We start from the raw sequence: 24119 nt of genomic DNA, 5'->3' as shown, positions 1-24119 counted from the left end.
TGTAGGATCTCCAGATTTCTTAGGGTGCCACCTCCTGTTAGAGTTAAGGCTATGCATAAAGACCGGCAGGGATTTGACCCTAAAGTCAGATGAATAACCACCATGCCCAAATAAACAGCTGCTACATGTCTTTTATTTATTGTGGGATAATCTCTTCCTTTGAGAGTTTTTTCATCTCTGACCACAATTTGACTGCCATGCCTCTCCGCCTGCCTGAGATTTGTTTTCAGGCTGTCAAGCCCCCATTTCAAATCACAGATAATCTAACGAAGCCTCCGCTGAGCCGCACTATTAAACTGGAGTAGCCTGACCTCAGAAAGATACTTGAGCGGTGTTTCTCAGCACTTAATTAAAGTGACAAGAGATGCATTTCCAGAGTGTTTGCTTGAAGTGTTCTTGTAGGTGTGACAAAGTGGAATTTTGCAACTCTCCATTTCAGTTTCGGCACATATGAGTGCATTTAAGAGCCTGCAGTGAAGTGTTCTGTTTGACTTACCACCCACACTCGCTGTTGCATTAAACACACACACGAAAAAACGTGAAAGGTTAAATTAATCAAAAGCTCTGTATTAGAATATAATTAGTTGTAAAATTTATTGCATTTTTTCTGTAAAAACGAGAAAGTTTAAACCTCTGTTATATTAAGACCCATGTTATAAGTGAAATAATCTGCCAGAGGTACTTGAATTTCTTACTAGAATGGTTAGGATTGGACTCTAAAGCATCACTAGTTGTAAGGATGATATTGTTTTCATTTGATTGATTAAAACTTACCAGGATAAAGAGACTCTCACATAGTTTAAAAGAACGTTGTTGTCCTTTAGAGATATGACTGAAAGTATATATGAATGCCTGCAAATTGAATTGTACATTGCAGATGAATCTATGAGCATTACAGATGCTGAATACAATATAAGTCTGTGTGACATCACACACTGAGCAGAACTTTATTTGGTAAAATCTGGCACAAAAAAAAGTCCTACCTTGAGCTATGATTGTAGAAAACCAGAGAAATCCATCAACATGCTTTTAGAAATTGGAGTTTTTTCCTGTTAAAATATGATTGGTGTTCTGCTCTCCAAAGCTTTCTCACCCCTTTCACCAATTCTTATGAAATTCCCAAAGAACCATGTGATATTTTGCTACCAAACCATAAAATTGCCAATCAAGCCACTAGCTCTCGTGTTTAAAATTGTCGCCAACATAATAGTAGTAATGGTGCTTCAACGCTTTGGCAACTTTAATTAATTCTTATTGTTTATTGATAAATGTTTAATAATTCTGAGAGCTACTCTGGCTTGCGTCACAAAGGACTCATGGGTATTTGTAATCAAGCATCACATTTCAACATTATTAGCCTCAAGCAGAGCTGGCATAATGATTCAGCCAGGTAATATTAAAAGGTAAGCTCTCCCAACCTCACAGGTGACATAACTGCCTTAATCAAACTGTTATCGCACGAGAGGCCATGGGGAGGGAGAGTAATGAGCTACCAGTATCCTGGATTACGAATGAGTCTTTTCTGTAATGACTCTGTCTCCTTGGGTCAGGACGTGACGGCACGGCAAACAAAAGGCTCGTAAAAGGAGGAAGAAAATATTTGAGGATGCGACACGGGGGTTTCATGACTCACTGATGGGGAGAGAATGGAACAAATTTGTTCCTTATGCCGAGTGGAGGAGAAAGTAGGACAGGAATCTAACTGCCTGTACATGCAGGGTTTTCTTCTGTAAGGAAGTTTACCTGCGATTTTATTCCTTTGTTTTAAAGTTCAAAATCTAGACATTTTCAATCTAGATTCCAAATTTCAGTTAATAATAATGAAACATTTGGTGAGAGTTTGAAGATGATTTTTGCCCGCAAAGACACAAAAGTTAGAAGACTTTTAAAATAATAATAATAAAAACTTTTTAAGAAAGCCTGACTTAGACATGTTACAATAAGCAATTAATCAGTTAATTGCATGATAAATTAAAATGTCATTTCCATTTCAATGATTAATATTTTTTGAATGGCAATTTTGTTTAGAGACATCATAATCTATTTAATTTATAGTTTCAGTTGTGTGTAGTTTTTATTTATTGTTTATAGTTGTTTTATTTAAAAATTTTTAAATATCTTCCAGTTCCAGTGCTAAGTGTTCTTTACCAAATTACAGTTTATAGATCTTTGAAAGAGTGAATTTGCATCATTAGGCCACATACAGTATATGCACATCTGTTACTTGAAAATGGTGTCAAAACAACAATATTATTGTTTATCACAATAATTACTGGGATAATTTATCTTCCAGCAGGATTTATTGAGACGGGCCAAGAACCACCATTCAGTTATGTTTTTCTTATATGTGATTTTTGCATTTTGAAAAAAATATACTGGTACTTTTAATATTTAAGTTCAGTTTCAGTGTTAAATTCAAAGTAATTGTTCCATGAAAGAAAAGCTAAAAAACCGTTAGTTCTTTCCTTTGTCATTTATCATTTTTAGCCAAAGTTAAAAGGAGCTGATGTAGGAGAACCTTCCACATTGACGAAGAATAAATGGTTAATAAGAGAGGAGGAACAATGTTTAGTTGTTCAATTATTTCAAAGGTTTCAGTTTGCAAATAGAACAAAAACATTAACCAACTGAACATTTATTTTGCTTTTCTGAATGATAAATTGTTTCATTGTTCTTTTCGGTTCAAATAAAGAATAAATATGAAAACCAACAGAGACATTGTTCACATCCAACACGTTTCTGCTTGACAGTAAATGCATTTTGTCTTAAAATGTCCTTCTGTCTGCTCTTTATTCTTAGCTTTAGTGATTTCATACAGCATCATGTTAAAGGATTATTCATTCTAAACTTTAACAAATCTTTGGTCTTCATGGCAACAGAAGTGGCCTTAAAAGTCCCTCTTGCTCTTTTTCATTTTTCTTTCTCGTTCTCTAGAAGTTGCATTGAAATATTGAATAAATGAAGTCGAACGCTGAGAGATGCCGTGGAAGGCTTATGAATAACTTCACATTCTGCTCTTCTTCATCTCCTGTACTTTTTTCACTTCCACTTAGCAACTAAACTCTGAAAGGATGTGTGTTGAAGCTGGAGCCGATTACTGTGAATTTCTCAAGAATGGGTAAATCGCTGCCTGAAAATACAAACTGTTTTTTCATTGTGGATGCAAAACTCCAGCACACACACACACACACACCAGCCCGCATGCACACACAGCAAGCTTTTATTCAGAAGTATCTCTTAGTGTCAGAGGAAAATTAAATATAAAGTGTGGAGAAAATAAAAGGGATGTTTACACTTTTTTGCTCTCCTCAAGTGTAGAGTTATGGCCAAAACATTTGACAGTTGTGAAAAAGTTAGCATTTCGACAGCCTAGAAAGGTTATTTTAAAAGAATAATCCATTTGCACTGTATTTTTGCACAAAATGATTCATAACTTTATTTCATCTTAGTAATATTGGCAAAAGCAGCAGCAAATCTGTGAAAGAGGAAACTAGCCTGCTGGAAAATAAGGGAAGAAGTCCTTTAAAGCTGCAGTTTTTAACTTTTATAAACTTTATGTTTTTACATATTTGCTAAGACAGTCATCCTGTCTTGGCAGTAAAATATGATACAGATAATGTGGCAATATCATGAAAAAAAAATGTTAATAAAAATTACATACTGCAGCTTTATGTTTTTCTGTTAGCAGGTGTTGCTCCCTAAAAATAAAAGCATGCAGTCGCTGTTTTGGATTAAAGAGCCTCACATAGAAAATTCGGCTAAGAATAATTATTGCATCTCAGAAACGTCGTCTGGCTCATCAAGAAGTCCAGATTTAGTTGTAGTGAAAATACAAAAGTGTTAAAGCCTTATGACTGAATGCACTGAAACATTGCAATAAAGAAACACTTCTGTTAAAAAAAGAACATACAATGGTCAGACTGATAATCTGCAGGAAATACAAGGATCAACAACAGGGAACTCTTGCAAAGTTTTTTTTCTAAACATCCTGATGCAGAAGTCATTCCACTCTAAATTCCCAGAATACTTCAGACCCTCTGTCTATTTTAAAAGGTCAAACACTAAATGTACCATAACGCTCTTTAAATACACTCAGTAGAATGTTTTCCTTTTCTCTGCTATTGGTTGTAAAGTCAATCAGCATGAAAGAAAATAAATGGTGCTTCTGGATGGGTTTTCAGCTTTCCCAAGCTGCATTTTCTTTCAGTTGTTTCAGATTTTAGACTAGAAGTAATTTGGGGTAATACCCTGCAGAAAAATCCCAGAAAACTGAACCATGAATAGACAGGAGTCCAATGTATATCACTTCTGACCAGAGAATTTCTTGTTCTCCTTCCTAAAAGTAATATGAGAGAAAAGTCGAGAAGCTCAAATTCACTTAACCACTTTGACACCGGAATGTTTCACCATCAGGAATTTGCTCCAAAATTGATGTCCAGTATAACCAAGAGAACTATAGAAGTTATAAAGACATTTTAACATGGTTAAAGGTGACCTATCCTTCCTTCAGCAGGGTAGGATAGTTGTACAAAACTTGATAATTATGTCTTTGTGCACAAAATCATTCTTGCATAATGAGATTTCAATCCCTACAGAATGAGCTGTTTAAGGGCCTCCTGTCTCTTTAAATCCAAATAAGCTGCTGCTGGCCACGCCCACTTTTACGTGCAACATTTACACTTGCAGTAAAAATGGCTAATATATGTGCAATAATACAACCGCATATCTTTAAAAAGCAAAAGTGGAGCCTCCTACACAACCAACATAAATGCAGCAAGTGGTTTCTAGATGTTTAGTAAACAACGAAACACTTTTCCAGCAGCCATTGTACAGCAAAAACAGCGGTAAAACCGGATGAACAAATACACTTTCTGGAGGGTTTTGAAATGTCTCCTTTTAGAGTCATCCAAAAACAGTAACTTATTGCCAGGAAATAAGTTAAAGTTTTTCTTTTAATGTTAGATGCTCGCACTATGCTTCTGTCTCCTGATTGTTTATTTTGTTGATTTTATTTTGGCACCTTTGACGGTTCACTGGTGGTGGGGGGCGGGGCACAGCCAGCCCAGGTGTTTTAGCCGGGCTGGTGGCGCACCTGAGATTGATGAGTGACGGTGGCGCGAAAGAAGCTGCTGCAGCAGCAGCGGAGTTTTGGTGAAGAAAATTAATTGAAAAATACGGTGCGGGAAGGCTCTGGACCGAAAAAGAGTACCTTCACCTCGGGACGGATCCACCCAGAGGGGAGCGCCGGACGTTTTGGCCGGGATGAAGTTTGTTTTCGTTTGTTTTTGGAAAACCGGCTGGACGCTAAAGAACTTTAGCACCGGGGAGTTACACGCCTGCCAAGACCAACCACCGACGAAATTGCAAAAGGTGCGTTTTTAGGAAAAGAGAACCAAATCTATATATTTAAAGACAAAGAAAACAAAAACTATTAAACGGAGCGGCTGGTGGATGAAGGATCGCGAGGACTCGCCCTTCTCAATGTAGGCCAGCTGGTCGAGCAACAGGATCTACTGATCGGACATCTCAGGTCAGCCCCCACCACACTGTGTGTTCTGTCAGGTGCCCGTTTTGTTTTCTTCACTCTGTTCCTTTTGTTTAAATCATTACGCACTTATTGTTGCGGCCCCTCTCAAATAAGAACGAGCCAGGCTGGGGGGAGCGGGACGTAACATTAAGCACTTTCTTGGTGGAAAGACAAAAACATGCAAAAAGTGAATTTTGTTCAACAGGTTCCCTTTAACACTGAGTCTCTTACTTAAAGTACCATGACTAATAACTGCATTGCGTCTGTTTTATCCTTCCATAACCTAAATGTTTTGATTGTAATGTTATTGATACAGGTGGAAATCACAATTATCCATCCATCCATCCATCTTCTTCCGCTTATCCGAGGTCGGGTCGCGGGGGTAGCAGCTTCAGAAGGGAGGCCCAGACTTCCCTCTCCCCAGCCACTTCTTCCAGCTCCTCCGGGGGAATCCCGAGGCGTTCCCAGGCCAGCCGAGAGACATAGTCCCTCCAGCGTGTCCTGGGTCTTCCCCGGGGCCTCCTCCCGGTGGGACGTGCCCGGAACACCTCACCAGGGAGGCGTCCAGGAGGCATCCTGACCAGATGCCCAAGCCACCTCAACTGGCTCCTCTCGATGTGAAGGAGCAGCGGCTCTACTCTGAGTCCCTCCCGGATGACTGAGCTTCTCACCCTATCTCTAAGGGAGAGCCCAGCCACCCTACGGAGAAAACCCATTTCGGCCGCTTGTATCCGCGATCTCGTTCTTTCGGTCATGACCCAAAGCTCATGACCATAGATGAGGGTGGGAACGTAGATCGACCGGTAAATCGAGAGCTTCGCTTTTTGGCTCAGCTCTCTCTTCACCACGACGGACCGGTACAGCGCCCGCTTGACAGCAGACGCTGCGCCAATCCGCCTGTCGATCTCCCGCTCCCTTCTTCCCCCATTCGTGAACAAGATCCCGAGATACTTAAACTCCTCCACTTGGGGCAGGACACCCCCCCTGACCCGGAGAAGGCACTCTACCCTTTTCCGGCTCAAGACCATGGCCTCGGATTTGGAGGCACTGATCCCCATCCCGGCTGCTTCACACTCGGCTGCGAACCGATCCAGCGAGAGCTGCAGATCACGATCTGATGAAGCCAAAAGGACCACATCGTCTGCGAAAAGCAGAGATGAGATCCTGAGGCCACCAAATCGGATCCCCTCAACACCTTGGCTGCGCCTAGAAATTCTGTCCATGAAAGTGATGAACAGAATCGGTGACAAAGGGCAGCCCTGGCGGAGTCCAACTCTCACCGGAAACGAGCCCGACTTACTGCCGGCAATGCGGACCAGACTCTGACACCGGTCATACAGGGACCTGACAGCCCGTATCAAAGGGCCCGGTACCCCATACTCCCGGAGAACCCCCCACAGGGCTCCCCGAGGGACACGGTCGAACGCCTTCTCCAAGTCCACAAAACACATGTAGACTGGTTGGGCGAACTCCCATGCACCCTCCAGGACCCTGCTGAGGGTGTAGAGCTGGTCCAGTGTTCCACGACCAGGACGAAAACCACACTGCTCTTCCTGAATCCGAGGTTCGACTATCCGACGGACCCTCCTCTCCAGGACCCCTGAATAGACCTTGCCAGGGAGGCTTAAAAGTGTGACCCCTCTATAATTGGAGCACACCCTCCGGTCCCCCTTTTTGAACAGGGGGACCACCACCCCAGTCTGCCAATCCAGGGGAACTGCCCCCGATGTCCATGCGATATTGCAGAGTCGCGTCAACCAACACAACCCTACAACATCCAGAGCCTTAAGGAACTCCGGGCGGATCTCATCCACCCCCGGGGCCTTGCCACCGAGGAGCTTTTTAACCACCTCGGCGACCTCGCCCCCAGAGATTGGAGAGCCCAACCCAGAGTCCCCAGGCTCCGCTTCCTCAGTGGAAGGCATGTTGGTGGGATTGAGGAGGTCTTCGAAGTACTCTGCCCACCGGCCCACAACGTCCCGAGTAGAGGTCAGCAGCACACCATCCCCACTATAAACAGTGTTGGTGCTGCACCGCTTCCCCCCCCTGAGACGCCGGATGGTGGACCAGAATCGCCTCGAAGCCGTGCGGAAGTCTTTCTCCATGGCCTCTCCAAACTCCTCCCACACCCGAGTTTTTGCCTCAGCAACCGCCCGAGCCGCATGCCGCTTCGCCCGCCGGTACCCATCAGCTGCTTCCGGAGTCCCACAGGCCAAAAAGGCTCGATAGGACTCCTTCTTCAGCCTGACGGCATCCCTCACCGAAGGTGTCCACCAACGGGTTCGAGGGTTGCCGCCGCGACAGGCACCGACAACCTTGCGGCCACAGCTCCGATCGGCCGCCTCGACAATGGAGGCACGGAACACGGTCCACTCAGACTCCATGTCCCCCACCTCCCCCGGGACGTGTTCGAAGTTTTGCCGGAGATGGGAGTTAAAGCTCCGTCTCACAGGGGATTCCGCCAGACGTTCCCAGCAGACCCTCACAACACGTTTGGGCCTGCCAGGTCTGACCGGCTTTCGCCCCCGCCACCGGAGCCAACTCACCACCAGGTAGTGGTCAGTGGACAGCTCCGCACCTCTCTTCACCCGAGTGTCCAAGACATACGGCCGCAGATCCGATGAAACGATGACAAAGTCGATCATCGAACTGCGGCCTAGGGTGTCCTGGTGCCAAGTGCACATATGGACACCCTTATGCTTGAACATGGTGTTCGTTATGGACAATCCATGGCGAGCACAGAAGTCCAGCAACAGAACACCGCTCGAGTTCAGGTCGGGTGGGCCGTTCCTCCCAACCACGCCCCTCCAGGTCTCACTGTCGTTGCCCACGTGAGCGTTGAAGTCCCCCAGCAGAACAAGGGAGTCCCCAGGAGGAGCACTCTCCAGTACCCCCTCTAAGGACTCCAAAAAGGGTGGGTAATCTGAACTGTCGTTCGGCCCGTAAGCACAAACGACAGTCAGAACCCGTCCCCCCACCCGTAGGCGGAGGGATCCTACCCTCTCGTTCACCGGGGTAAACCCCAACGTACAGGCGCCGAGATGGGGAGCAACAAGTATGCCCACTCCTGCCCGACGTCTCTCTCCCTGGGCAACTCCAGAGTGGAAGTATGTCCAGCCCCTCTCAAGGAGACTGGTTCCAGAACCAGAGCCATGCGTCGAGGTGAGACCGACTATTTCTAGCCGGAACCTCTCGACCTCACGCACTAGCTCCGGCTCCTTCCCCACCAGAGAGGTGACATTCCACGTCCCAAGAGCCAGTTTCTGCAACCGAGGATCGGACCGCCAGGGTCCCCTCCCTTGGCCGCCACCCATCACACAGTGCACCCGACCCCTTTGGCCCCTCCCACGGGTGGTGGGCCCATGGGAGGGGGGGCCCATGTTTCCTCTTCGGGCTGAGCCCGGCCGGGCTCCATGGGTAAAAGCCCGGCCACCAGACGCTCGCCATCGTGCCCCCCCTCCAGGCCTGGCTCCAGAGTGGGGCCCCGGTGACCCGCGTCCGGGCGAGGGAACACCAAGTCCAAGGTTTTCCTTCATCATTGGGGTCTTCGGGCTACACTTTGTCTGGTCCCTCACCTAGGACCTGTCTGCCTTGGGTGACCCTACCAGGGGCATGAAGCCCCAGACAGCATAGCTCCTAGGATCATTGGGGCACTCAAACCCCTCCACCACGATAAGGTGGCAGCCCATGGAGGAGAATGGTTGAAACACAATTATTCCAGCTAAATGTAAGATTTTACAATGATTCAGATCTTAATCTGAATTATTGTAAAATCACTTAATTCATGAAGAATACATCCATCTTGGTCTACCACATTGGCTTTAACATTTCTGAAAATGGTCACAGAACATCTGTGGGTATTTATTTACAGTCCACCATGCATAATCCCAGCATTGGATGGAAAGTTATGCCGTTTTTTTACACAAACACGCCGTCAGATTGGGATTTTGGGAGTTTGGAAGCTGGGTCAGCGCCTCGGGCTCTTTGTCGTGTTACACTAGTCATTCCTGAGCAGTGTTTGTAGTTTGGTGGGACGCACTGTTGTGCTGGAGGAGGCTGCTGCTGTCAAGGAATATGTTGACACCATGGGGGTGTGTGTGCATGTGTGTGTTTGGTTTGTATTTGTTTTAAAGTGGGTGGTGCATGTCAGCGTTATATCCAGATAAATGCTTTATCCTCAGGTTTCCCTGCAAGTAATGACTGATGAATAAAAGTCTAATTCCAGTGCCTGCCTTTTCAAAAGGACTAGAAGATGCTGGAAGGATGACGTATCATGATAAAGTGTACCGATATCAAAGCCATCTGAGTGAATCTGCTGTTTAATTGCAAAAAAAAGTGTCTTCCCATTGACTTCCTTTGAGGAAAAAGAAGAAACTATTAGGTTTTGATGAGCAGCTACTGCGAGGCATCATCTGCCTAATGTGGTGACTCTATGCTGCAGCCTTTTTCCAGCTGTTTCAACCATCAAATCATGATTTCCCCAGAGCTGAAGCTAATTATGTAATTTATGTTCGTATGATAAGATAGCAGATCATCCAAGCATTTCTTGAATGAACATGATTTATCAGATTTTTTTGGTGTGTTTTATTTAATTCTTTTGTGCCTGGTTATCATGCAAGCCATGATGTGATCAGATATCAGTCAAAGCATCTGTAGGCCGTTTTATTCATGTTTTTCTTTGGATAACGAGCAAAGGCGTCTCCACAGGTTGAAGCCAAACAAGTCCTTAGCCTCATGTTTGAACTGCACTTAGACGTTTGCAGTGAATGGGCAGCATTTTTTAGAGTTATGCTGAATCATGTTTCATGAACAAACAATCAGACTAAATTAATATTTAATCTCTAGTCTTCACTTTTGTTACTGATACTTTCTAGTTACCTCAAGATTTTCCTGTTAGGATTTTCTTTTTATGTAGATCTTCTTGTTTTCTTGAGATTTAATCAGCACTTTTCCATTAAAATACTTGAATTACTTTTCTTCATGTTATCTGGAGATATGTAATTGTTTTGGGGTTTGGCATATATCTCAAGAAATCATTTCAAACGTATTTTTTAACAGCAATCACGATGCATAGCTTTGATCATTCCTAGGATTAACAGGATTTTAAGCTACAGATGCATTAGAAAGCATAATTTTATGGGTTTGACATTGATGCCTTTTAAAATAGTCCATTTAGGACTTGGCTGAAGAAGATCAAGGAGTACAACTGCATGCAGAGCCTCTCCTGGCACTCTAAATGTTGGTGTTAGTCGCTTTATTTACTCTTTATGCCTGCAGGTTGTTGTGTCCCCCAGTTTCTTTGTTGTGCTGTTGAAGTCATTAGCGGCTCTTTTCAGGGCACAGTGCTGCCCTCCTGGGGGTTGCTTGGTTATTGTAGTGGTTAAGGATAAACCATTTCTCATAAATCACCGACATTTATTACAAAAGCTTTAGTTTAATCACTTGGACTTAAGTTTTGAGTCAGTAATTTATTAAGAAAGTGTTCTGGATGCAGGTGAATCATATTAGCCGTGACTCTTGCATGAAGTTTAAAAATACCATTTGTCACTGAAAGTTACTGTACCAAAAACTTTACCCATTTTAAGTTAAGATGCTCACCAACACATAACTCGGGTGATTTATGGCTCTATATAAGAGAGATAGATCTGTCAGTCGAGTGGATTGTGTAGACAATAAGAAATGGGGCGAGCGGAGGCCTTGCTTGCAGAAGGGTGACTGAGCGCATTGTTGTTTATCTTCAGCACAATGAAGTCAACAGACCCTTGCTCATGAGGAAAACTCAGCCGGCTAGGTCACAACTGACAAATACCGAGCCCCGAGGGAGAAGAGGCGCTGCGTTAAGTTTAGCTTCGTCTTACTCAGAGCTCAGGTGAAGAACCTTGAGAGTGAGGAAGTTCATTAACATGATGAGGCTTCCACTTTATTTCTACTTAGGGTGCTGATGGTAAAAGCATTAACAACATGCAGGTGCTTGCTTGGGTGAGCTTACTACTGTTTGCACACAGCGTCAGCGGTTTAAGACTTAAAGCAGGTGAGAAGTGAACTCTGGAGCAAGTTTTTGTTTTCCAGAGGGTCATTTTCTGAATACATCTTAAAATAAACTTTAAGAAGCAGAAAACACTGGGTTTCACTCTCCTGTCCGTATATCACTCATTAACTGTGCATTCACATAAGCCCAGTTTAATCCACTTAATCCAACTGCAGTTAGTTTGTGTAGAAAGTCTGGTTTGTTTGGGAAAGTATGAATGCATTATTGAAATCTGTGGCCCAAAAAAGTGGACTCCGCCTACAAACCTAGGTTTATGTTTAAAGTGAACTTCGGCGCAGTACAAATGCAGATGTGAATGCCAGAGACCACTCCAAAGGCAGGACGTGGACTATAATGCAGGGCATTCTGGGTAAAACAAACTCTTATATCGAGCGCTAGCAGGAGAAATGACTCATAATCTGTAACAAAATACAAAAGAACATCCTGCAACCGCTAACTTTTGATGCTACTCCATTTTTGTTTACATTTTATGCAGAAGTTGTGTTCAGTGCTTTCCTTAGAGGTTTTGTTTTTTCCTTCAGTAGTTCCTGGTGCAGCGCCACTACAGGCAAGGAGGGGAACAGGATTTTCAATTAGTTTGGTTGGTTTGACAGTGCAGAGTGAAAGTGAATCACACCAGCTGAAGATTTTACAAATGTTCCCTATTATAGAAAATTTTTGAATTCTGTATAATAGGTTCACCTTTCAGACTTTGACTGATAGGTGAACCTTGGAAATGAATACTTCTATTCAGCCTTTTCGCAAAGAAAAGAAAAATTGCCCTCACACAAGCAGAATAATCAGACTGAATTTAGTAATTTAAATGTAAATAAATGGGAGCACCTTCAGGGGGGTGAATACTTTTGAAAGTCGCTGCATTTCTCAAAATCTAGACTCTGTTTCAGCAAATCAAAGCCATTTTTCCATCCTCCATCGTAGGGTCGCCTTCTAGTTAGGTATGTTTGATATACGTATGATCTTAAAGCATGTGGAGACATCATTCATGATGTTTCCTCAGGCTATCCAACATGAGACACTCTAACCCAGACAAACCAGCTAGGGCTGAGAAGCCTTGACTTGTAACCAGGTAGCAACCATGGCCACCTGCAGCTCCCCTCTGCTGAGCCACAGCCGCTTTGAAGTCTCTTGTGCAACCTTGATTTGCAACTTAATGGCTGACAGGTCCAGGCAATGGAAATCTGGGTCTAAACAGAGAATTTAAGTTTTTTATTTTTTCACTAAGATTTTAAAATTGTTAGCCAATTTACATGACTGTAAAAAAAAAAAAAAAAATCTTGGGTCAAATGGGTTTGGTTGTAGATCGAGTGACTTGCAGCCACACAAACTGATTCTGTTCACCAACATTCAGATGTCGGGTGGGAAATCTCGCAAAACCTCTCGGACCAAAACCGTTTTTAGAGAGAACAAACATGGCCGACTGGGAAGAGGCACTGGCGATAGTTTGAGTACATTTAACGAAGAAGAAAACCAACGCAGACATCTACAACATTTATCTCAAGATTATCTCAAGAGATAATTAACCAATCAATCATTTTATTTGCCACTACTAAAATCTTACACATCAAATATGTTTATCAATTTGTTATGGTTCAAAAGTAACTCTAAACAGCTGGGTTTTTAGCCTAGATTTATAGGAACTCAGTGTTTTGGCTGTTTTCTGGAAGCTTATTCCAGATGTGTGGTGCATAGAAGCTGAATGCTGCTTCTCCATGCTTGGTTCTGGTTCTGGGGATGCAGAGCAGAATCAGAACCAGGAGACCTGAGAGGTTCTGAAAGGTTGGTACGACAGTAGTGACTTAAAAACAATCCTTGCGATTGTTGGAAGGAGGGAATCTGCATAAACAAGTGTTTTAATTCCTTTTATTTGCTAAACGTAAGCAACATTTACGGCATCAGTACATCATCAAAATGCTCCCAGTAATAAGCTAAGAGAGTCTTACTGATGGTACGTTATGTATGAACTGGATACAAAAGGACAACTCGGCATTCATTTTTGATCTTACAAGGGTGAAACAAATGAATTTATTCATTTTATTTTCATTAGTCATGAATGAATTTCATGTCTCGTTCTGTATTTAATGACAACAGGACCCAGTAACTTTTCGTTTTTAATTTAGGTCAAAACTTAGACACGTCCAGCTCTCTGTGGTCTTGGTTCACAGGTAAACACATTTCATTAACCATGTGAATCGTCACTGCTGCTGCTCTCCTCTCCCCGTGCATCGCGTCCTGTTTATCACGTTGTAGCACGCCAAAGGAAGCCTGATCAAGCTGACCTTGAGGAAGTCTCGCTCATAAGAAGCCTCACCTACAGGCCAAGATCTAGAGTCTGTCAGGATGATTTCTTATTCTATTTAATGGAAAAAGTGCAGAGTTTTATCACCTCCCGGGTTCATGGTTTGTATAAGGCTTAACTGGCTTCAAATGGTATGCCATTAAGTCAAAAAGCCCTGTACACAAAAAAGATGTCCTTAAGAGTCACTGTGATTTAGGTGCGTTGGAGGTGAATGGGCAATTTGATGTTAGACCGGCACTCTGGAGAACTGCAAACTGAGAAACAGACAACAATGTTCCGCTGTCTCCTCACTGACATTTCCCACAAAGGCATTTGTCTGAAGATAAGCATGAATGGAAAAAAAGTAAAGTGCTTCTTTGTCCTTATGCTCTCATCTAAGACCACACTTCAGTGATTTTCACTATTTTTTTTTATCTGAAGTTTTCTGCTGGACTTGTAGGGTAAAAATGAACTGGAAGTATTTAGAATTCTTTTTTTTTACTCTTGGGGTTTTCAACATTTAAAAATGTTAACTTATAAATTATTTTACCATTGGTGCAGTCAGAGATTAGAAATCCTGTAATAAAAATCCAATATACAAGTGCTGAACATTCTGCAAAAACACAAGATCTTAGCAAGTATTTTTGATCAGATTCTACAGCAAATATCTTAAAGGACTTAAAATAAGACAAAATTAATTTTCAAGTAGTTTTTCAGCAAGATGTAGCATCTTATTTTAAGTAAATAAATTCTTAATATTGATTAAATATATATATATGTTCCACTTACAGCATGGGAAAAATGTCTTGTTATAAGTGAAATAATCTGACAATGGAACTAGTACATGTTTATTAATTTTAATGAATAATTTATTAAGAATAAGCTCCAATATCTTTCTGAAAAGTTACTTGCAAGTTAGTTTTGTCTTATTCCAACTGTATTAAGATATACAGTATTTGCACTGGAGGCTGGATTGAGAACACTTTGTAAGATTTTGTTTTTTGCACTGATAGAAATGGCAACAACCTGAAAAACCAGTCAATTTTCAAATTGCATGCTAAAGAAGCAAACAAACTCTTGTTTCTTGTTTGCAGCTGAAGCTAAACAATTTATTTCCGTCTTTTACTTTCTTCAAACACTGTAAAGAGTTAGAAATTGTACAAAATTTTCAGCAGTACTCTGACAATCAAACTGATGTTATGTCAAACTTCGCAATAAAAAATAAAGCAATTTATTTCTGAATTTATCAGAAAGGTTAACGAGGAACTCCAGTTTCTCTTATTTAAGTCTCTTTCCTCATTTGTAGTTGGAAATATTTGTCCTCTTGGCATAAAAACATAATTATAAGCCTTGCAGCTACATTATAATTCAGAGTGCCTAATGAGACACCTCAGATTTTCCCCTTTAATTCCATATTTGCATCGTTTTCACTGAATTGTTTCAGCTTGGAAATATTGCCTGAAGTACAAATGCACAAATTTGTTTTGGTTGCCTTGTTAGACTTGAAAGTTGAGACTCATTTTGAAAGTATAAAACTGAAAGTGCAGGGATAAGATTGTTACAAATGTATGGAGGAGGATTGGGGTCACTGAAAAAAAACATATTTCATTTTTTCCTCAGAATTCTGACTTTAATCTTCTGAGATCAAAAGTCAGAATTCTGATAAAAACATCAATATTCTTTTTTTCTGTGGCCCTAAGTCTCTTCCATAAAATATCCTAAAAACGGCAATAAATACATAAATAAATGACTATCATTTATTTACGTCCAGTAGCCATATTGGATTTGTGGGTTGTAGTTTGTGAGAAACCTCCAACTCTCCTTCTGTACATTCCAACTTTCCAACTTGGTGGTGTTCTGGTTTTATCATTCTGAAATGGAAACTTTTCTCTTGACTCTAGAAGTGAAAATCAGCAAATGGCTTATAATGCTACAGCTGTCACAAAGTGGAACCTCCATCATATGAACAGTGGGTGACATTACATACAGCTGAGTTTCAATATATACTCACAGCATAACAATAGCATAAAGGAGAAGACTAATATTTTATGTCCAGCTGAGATTTGCATTATGCTCCGGTTGCAGCCAGCTACTGCTGTTCTAACATCTAATTCCTGCAAGTAAAACAGAAACCTGATAATCTGCCATGATAGAGAGACGATGAGATACAGCAGGATCAGCCTCCTGTTGTGCGTACTTGTGCACACAAACTTGAGATTACCGCTCAGATATTACAAATCATATCCAGAACTGCTCATGTACACATCCCCTATGCTCCCTCGGCTACAGCTACTTAGCATATTTTCTTCTTTACCTCAATAAATCCTAATTTGGTATTCCCAAATGTAACTGAGGCTGATATTATAGGAAGGTTGTGCTACATATTATGTGATGGTAGATAGAAAAAAGAGGGATACATTTCTGCCATAAAATGTTTATATTAATCTATGGAAATTTTCAAAAGTTGAGTGTTTGGTTTTAGAAACTCAGAAATTAATGGGGGGTTTTTTTTTAGTACTTTTTAGAACTTTGAGTTTTTTCTAGCAAATTTTCAACTTTCAAAACTCTGAAATTGTTTTTTCTTAAAAAAATGTTGAGATTAATCTCAATATTTTGACAAATTTACTCCTTTTTTCTGTCTACAATTGCTCTAATAAGAAGTTGGTGAGCAAAACATTCCTGCAGCTCCGTATTAAAGATGGTCTATGCTGCAGGTATCCTGCTAAACTGTGGTAAAGAAAAGGTAGAAGTTACAGTTGCTTTACTAAAAATCTCCATTATGTTATTTAATTGGTCAGTGATGTATACTATAAATATTTCAACATGGAAACTCAATTTGCAGATTCACTCTACTGTAATATGATTTGGATCTTATACTTGCATTCAAAATCACATACCAGTATTTTCTTAAGATGATTTAGATCTTATAGTATATTTTTAGCAACAATAAGATGGGACCATATGGCCTTATGTTAAATCCTATGTTACCAGGTAATCTGGAGTGTTAAAGGGGGGTTCAGGATTACAAATCCCAGGTTCTCTCAAATAAACATGCCAATATTGCATTAAAATTACAAAAAGAGTCAAATTTGAATATACTGAATCTGACATGTTGGCTTGATCTAATATCAGCATACATGAGTAAAGTTTAGAAGACTAAATTACCTGATAATAAAAGTCGTCAACTGGAGATTTAATATAAAGCTCTGTGAATAACAGGCCAGCTCTTATCATTACTGAAGGATTAACTGATGGACTTCTGCCACACAAACCTATTAAGGTTCTGAAGAGCCAGGCCTAAATGAAAAATTTATTGACCCAGCAAGACTGTACTGGAAAAAAGCAGCCACTAATGGCCTTGGAGTCATCTGCAAAATTTAATCAGTTCACCAAAATGGGAGTATTCCATATTTGTTTTCACCTTACACTTTCCTGCAGAACAGCTCAGCCCCAGTAATGAAAGGCCCCTAAGCAACCTCTCTAGAAATCATTACAATCCCACTTTACCTCTAGGGTCACTAAACTAATAGTCACTCACCTGTGTGACAGGAAATCTTTCCCAAGTTGCCAATAGGGGGCCAGCAGGGTTGTGTTTAAGGTTATGGAGTTGAGTCCAGCCAGAGATGGCGGTTTATTGTTCTGATGAGTCCCAAGGAGTGAGAGCATCAATTTCACATCAGAAGCAATGAATCACAAATGAAAAGGACCGGGGTTGCACACATGCATTACTAATTGTCTGTTTGGCCAGCAGTGGCTGCGTTACGTCTTGTATTTTAGACACAGGAATTAACTCTACTTAGGTATGTTATCATACACTACCTCCTAACAGAGAATACATTATAATAAGTATTTTTGTACTTCCCACCAAAAAATGTTGGAAACTGAACCTTTTTTAGGGAGACTTCTCATGCCATATTCACATTTTGCACTTTCATTTGGGATTCTGCTTCTAAAAACAACCAAGCGCGTAAATAAACCACCCAGCTGCTTTTTGGCAATAAGTTAATGTTTTTTGGTGTCTGGAAAATGAGCCATTTCAAAAACAATCCAAATGCAACGCCACAAATCAGCAGGCACTGCCCTCCGTTACCTAGCAACCCAAGCTGAGCCCCAGCACGTTTGGTCAGCTGGTTTTAGTGCTGTATAATGGCTGCTGGAACAGACAAGTGTTTTGCTGTTGACTTACCATCCAGAAACCACTTGCTGCATTCTTGATGGTTGTGCAGGAGGTTCTACTTCTGCTTTTCAAAGATGTACGATTGTATGATTGCGCATCTGTTCGCAACCATTTTCACATGATGGTGTAAACATCGAGTTGGGCGGCATGACCAGCAGCAGCTTATTCGGATTTAAAGTGACAAGACACCCTAAAACGGCTCATTCTGAAAGATGAAGATCTCAGGATGATTTTGTGCAAAAAAATAAATTTAATGAACATGTAGAAAGGTTGATCAACGCCAATCTTCTTTTAAGTACATTTAGACATTAATGAGCATCCTTCTGGAGATGCTTCAATCACAATTTCAAGTTTCTTGGAATGCAACAACATCTCTCCTGTCTCTAGTTATTAGGGAAGTTCTGTTTTGTTTAGCCTTAGCTACTTCAAGGGCAGAAGTAGGTGAAGGTTTCCATTACAAAACTGTTCTGGTCTTTATTTTGTTGGTGAATCTCTCAAAGGGATCGCAGAAATCTGCCCAGGAACACAAAGGGTCATCCAGGTATTTTCAGATTTGCCTCAAAGTGTTTCAAGCTTCATTTTTTCTTCTCATTGAACAAAAATGGTAAACATAAACTGACCTCATCTTGGGGTTTCCTTGAAATATTCGAAGCTTGTTAACTGCAATGATTTTAAGTGGGATTGCAAGAGAGAGAAAAAAAATCTGAGAAGACTGATTAATAATGTTGTTTTTCTCGAGCCCTCCGACTGTGGGCATTCTGAGATAAAAACCCCAGCAGTGCTCATGTGTGAGTAATAATCAGTGTTCAGACAGTGTGCAGTTTGAGTCTCAGAGGAGCCGCCTCACCTTTTATCTTACATGGAACACCATATCGAGCTCGCCGCTTTGTCTTTTTCTCACGGCAAAACAGTTGTGTCCTCGATATGAAATGGTATCATCAGGTAACCGCATCCTTCCTACTTCTATTTTCACCGGCCGTTTCAGATAGCATGCGTACACCACAGGGAAAGTTCAATTCGTTTGCTTTACCCGACGAGAGCCTGCACGAACTGTGAGCTTTTACCTCTGTAGGGGGGTTTTTCTACCACACAGAGGAAGAAATGAAGAAAAAACCCGACAGACGAACAGAGACAAATCTATATAAATAATTGCTAAGTGGAGTGGAGAGGAGTTGCCCATCATTCAGACAAGAAGAGTGTGCAATATCTCTGGGAGATTGAGAGTCATCCATCACTGCAAGACTTTAATTTGAGATGTTTAGGACTGTTGCTGATGATTGTCTGGAGAGGCAGGGGACGTCTGGTCTTTGGAGGTCTGCAGGGGTCTTTGCCTGAGTGTGGCTCACAGTGGGGGAAAAATTGCTGCCTGACACGAAGCCCGTTTACACAGGCACAATGCAATAGTTTCACCCGAGATTGGCTGCGAGCACACAGACAGAACAAGCAAATCACTGTCTGATTAGCATTCAGATGCTTGAAAGTGTGGAAGCAAGTTTCTGACAGCTTATTACATCTTTTGGCGCTACGGTAATGCACGCCGACAGATGCGCTTTGGTGCACGCGCACACACTCGGACACACCTCATTTAGAGCGGAATGATGTCAAAATGAGTCCATTGAGTGGGGGGCGGAGATTGCAGAGCCCAAGGTAAAGAGAGTCTGGAGACTCCAAATAATCTCAAGTATTGATTCCATTTGAGCCCCGAGGCTCCTGATGGACACGCACTTAGAAATGCAGCAATAGGTGGCACATCCGTATGACTGATCACTGTAGCTCTGCTTTATGGTAAGGCGTGCAGACTATCTATAAATAACAGCTCTCTCTAATCAAACGGAGCAGCAGATCCAAAGACGTGATGACAGCTTGGTAGACGTATGCTGTAATTTACCACAGAGCACTTAGTCTAGCCATTAAATTTACATGGACACAGTGCAGAGTTGACTTTTCCTTTGCCTAGGCATGCCACAGCTGATGTATAACCGCCGACCCATGATGGCATTGGATGACATATTTCACTTTGGAGGTGTGCAGTAGTTTTATACCCTAAAACAAACCAGAATTATAATTAAATGTCAGTTAACTCAACAAATCAAAACAATCTGGATTTGATTAAATCTGTGCAGTGTGTGGCCGCCTGTAACAAGATAATCTGATGTAAAGCTGTTCGGTTTTTGACATTGTGATGGGATGCTGCATCCTGTCCTGTTAGCTAGACTGGCATCTATCCAGCGTAGACAAGACGAGGGCAAGAATACAGAATGGCATTATTCATGCAAGGAAAAAGGAGGTTATCTCAGGAGAATATCATGTTCCAATCATCGAGTTGGTGAAATTAATGCCTTCATGTGCACCTGAGACGGTTAGTGGCGTTGGCGTTTCATAATAACTCCAAGTATATTGCATGTGTCTTGACTTATCCCCTCTCTAATGCAGTTATAATACCTGAGTGGTCGGTGGCTGCATGCCTTGAATGCTCATTTTCTGCACAGCAGCCTCTGTGTACTCAAAGTGTCCGGCTTCTCCTTTTCCCGAGACGCAGACTCCTTGGAGTATAATTTGATTATTCCAAAGCAGGTGTTTTCAGCTGAATGTTGATAAGAGAACTGAGCGCCTCAAACACTTAAGTAAGGGTGCATTAGATCTCCCTGAAGCAGTGGAGGGTAAAGGCTTATTTTTCATCTAATCTGCAAGTGAGGATGGGATTCACTGAAAAGCCGCATATGGTACCTCTGCAGACTAGAAAAACATTGCAAATACCGAGAAAATGAGGGGACTGATCTTCATTATCCCTGATGCAAAATCAGCCATGCATATGGCATAAAAAGTCCCAAAAAGTGGATTAAGTTCAAGTCAGTCCATCTTTCTGCTACTTGTTTGCAGGAAGAGATGCATATCTAATGTAATCACAACTTACAGCAGGTTTGCACAATCAATAGGTCTCTTCAAATTTGTGTCAATGCATTTCCAATGTCGCTCTTTTGAACTGACAGTTATGTAATGGAAAAAATTACATCTATAAGCCAATTTTTTTGTACAAGCTTAACTCGCACCCCTATAGTTAGTATTTTTCAGTACTGGCCCAGTAGATTGGGTCCAAATAAAAACAAACTTCTCAAGCAAAGTCTACCATGTGGCCTAAAATGTCCCAAAAAGTGGATTAAGTAATGTCGGTCCAAGTGGCTGTCACTTGTTTGTAACGTACAGTAGATAGTACATTGCAATGGGTTTGTAGAATCAATAAATCTCTTTTTTTTTATCAATGTATTTCCAATGTTGGTTTATATTTCTGAGCCTGTTTCCAAGCATTACCCTAACCCTCGTCGGTTTCTTGAACACTGTTTTGCCGCATCATTTAAATTGTTGCTCTTTTCCAGTATTGTCTCTATAGACCGAGTCCAAACAAAAGACTTTTAAACAAAATCTACCATGTGTTGTCTAAAATGGCCCAAAAAGTGGATTACGTTCAAACCAATCCATGTTGATGCTGCTTGTTTGAAATATATGCACATCTAATGTCATTGTAGTTTGAATGAGTTTGCAGAATCAAGAGATCTTTATTTTTGTGTCAATCTCTTTCCAATATTGGGTTTCTGAATCAGTGGCTGCGCAACGGAGGAAGGTTTCATCTGTGAGCCTTTTGTTTCCGAGCAAAACCATAATCCAAGCCACACTATCTGCATTTCCATTATAAATGTGTGTAAAACTTTGTCAACGTCTAATGTCTAAAAAATAATAAAAAACACAATAACAATCACACATGAATAGGTTTTGCGTAATAACTCACTAAAAGACATTATGCACCATCGTCCTCCAAATTCCTGTCATCTTCGTAGTTGTTTAGTAGTAACATCCTGTTAATGATCACATGACTTGTCTGATGCAAAAGTGTTTCCATAGCAATGATGTGAAATAAACTAATTTCAATGCAGCCGAAAACCCAACTCATCCTGGTTTTATCCGAAGACGTTTTTTTTTACATTGCTGTTTCTAATACTCAAATTTATTGTCGTAATTCCAATTTGCACAGTTTTACAGTCAATAGAGATGCAGCTACTCTCCTGTCTTCCCACATAAGAATATTTTGCAGTATTAACCAATGATATGCATGTCTGTTGGAGTTATTGTAAGTTCCAATGTGTTTGCAGAATCAACAGATCAATTTACTTTAGTAGAATAGACACTTGTTGTTTCATGAAGACTGTAAGCAAACAGGGAACCTTCTCAAGCCAAACCAACTCTTTATTTTTCTCTTGGTGTCTTTGCAATTTGTTTATCTAAATCAACAGCTGCTAGTGTATCTGTGATCCTGTTTCTACCCCTAATCATAGCCAGATTCCTTCAGATTCCCACCTTTCTGAACATAAAGAAGACTCTACAGACAATAGGAATCCTCTCAGGCATGTAGATCATGTACGATGTTCAACTCGACACTTAACTGCGTTACCAGAAAAGACGAGTCTGATGCATTCAGGTCATATCTTCCACTTGGAGCGAAGTATTAATTCCCACGTTTCAACAGATCATTTCAGCGCTGATTGGATGAGATGGGACTTCTTTTTGTGCTGCTCCACGTCATAAGCACAGCTCTGAACAACTTGCCAAAACCTTTTGACACAGCGTGGTGAGATAATCACAGTTGAGCGCAGAGTTAAAAAGCCGCACAGCCCTTTTCATATGCAGATGAACCCAAAAAAAGAAACTCAGACCTACAACTTGATGTCGGCGCACTCGCCGGATCCCGACACGTGTCTAATTGATGCTTTTCTCCCACCTCATTTCGCTCTATGAGCCCCGACAGAGAAAAAAGTGGCGGCAGTGCTCGAAGTTAAACCGCATTACAACACTATGAAGGGCACACGTTTCATCCGCTTCACTGGAGGCTCGCAAAGGAAATTAAAGCAATAACTTCATCAAACAGAACATCTAGACTGTGGAGTTGTTTAATGTTAAGTACTTTTCTGTTTAATACTAACCGAATATAAAACACACTTACCTGTGATAGTAACTTGGAAGCTGAGGAGCAGCCAGTTTAATCCAAATTCTCACTGAATCAAACTGTCCTTCCACCTTTTACGCAAATGCGGTCTCCCTCTTTCTCCTTTCACTCCTTTTTTTTTTTTTTAATAATTCCTTTTCTCGCCCTGCTTTCCTCTTTGGCGCCTTTCAGTCATCGTCCCGCTCTGTCTGTGTTCACTTTGAGCGCGAGCTGGAGCATAACGGGACCGCATGCGCCGCGCCGCACCGCAGGAGACGAGGTTCAGAGCTGGAGAATGCACAGGAGCTGTACCTAAAGTGAAGTGCGTCCGAGCGGATGCAGAACGACGACCGAATGATGGGGAGGTGGGGAGAGAGAGAGAGAGCGACTGAGTGAGCAGGGCAGTGTGTGTGTGTGCGCAAGGAGGAGAGAGGAGGTGTGTGTTTGAAGCAGAGAGAAAATGTGAGGAGGGTTTGGGAGTACTGCCGGCTCGGTGGTGAGCGACGGTCGTGATTGCACTGGCGTAAGGCAGGAGAGCAACACCCCCCACCCTTCCCCAACTCCTTCATCAGATCCCCCTGAGCACCGAGCATCTTCATCATCAAGCAGATTAGAGCCAACTAACACCCCACCCCCATCACCCCCTGAAGACACACACATGCACACACACAGAGCCAGGGCTGTGCTCTGTGGTCACAGGGGACATCCTAATTGGAGAGACTGTTGGAGATGCTTCTTTTGTCTGAAGCTCATGCGGTGGCCAGGCCTTTGAAGATGAACTTGGGGTTTCTTTTATCAGTTTTTCTCTGAATTTTCCTTGAAATCCTTGGCAGCACACTGCCATCCAAACAGAACGAAGTGTGTAAGAAATGATAGATTTGCCACTGGTTCAAGTAGATGGGTCACCTTAAATCAAACTCCAGTCCTCCAGGGTCGCTCACCTGCCTCTTTCAGGTGATGCAGGTCCTGGTCCAACACTGCAGAAAATTTTATCTTACAAAGCATTTTAGTCTCAATTATATAGAAAATATCTTGGTAACCTTAAAATAAGACAAAACTAACTTACAAGTAACTCTTCAGCAAGCTTTTTTAAAGTAAATATTGTCTAAATATTGA

The 24119-nt window shown here is 41.8% G+C and overlaps 1 protein-coding gene across 1 annotated transcript in view; it reads right to left on the bottom strand.

Annotated features, from left to right (window-relative positions):
• The window catches only part of LOC114137133 (cadherin-12-like), a 168128-nt gene extending 144679 nt beyond the window's left edge, over window positions 1-23449 (bottom strand). The window contains exon 1 of the mRNA XM_028005688.1: window positions 23022-23449. The gene's annotated coding sequence lies outside the window, so the exon portion shown is untranslated. The remainder of the gene's footprint in view (window positions 1-23021) is intronic.
• Between the last annotated feature and the right edge of the window lie 670 nt (window positions 23450-24119).

This window comes from Xiphophorus couchianus, chromosome 21 (assembly GCF_001444195.1).
Source record: "Xiphophorus couchianus chromosome 21, X_couchianus-1.0, whole genome shotgun sequence".
Taxonomy (NCBI): Eukaryota; Metazoa; Chordata; class Actinopteri; order Cyprinodontiformes; family Poeciliidae; genus Xiphophorus; species Xiphophorus couchianus.
The sequence above is the reverse complement of the archived record's forward strand: the minus strand, read 5'-3'. Positions and strand labels throughout refer to the sequence as shown.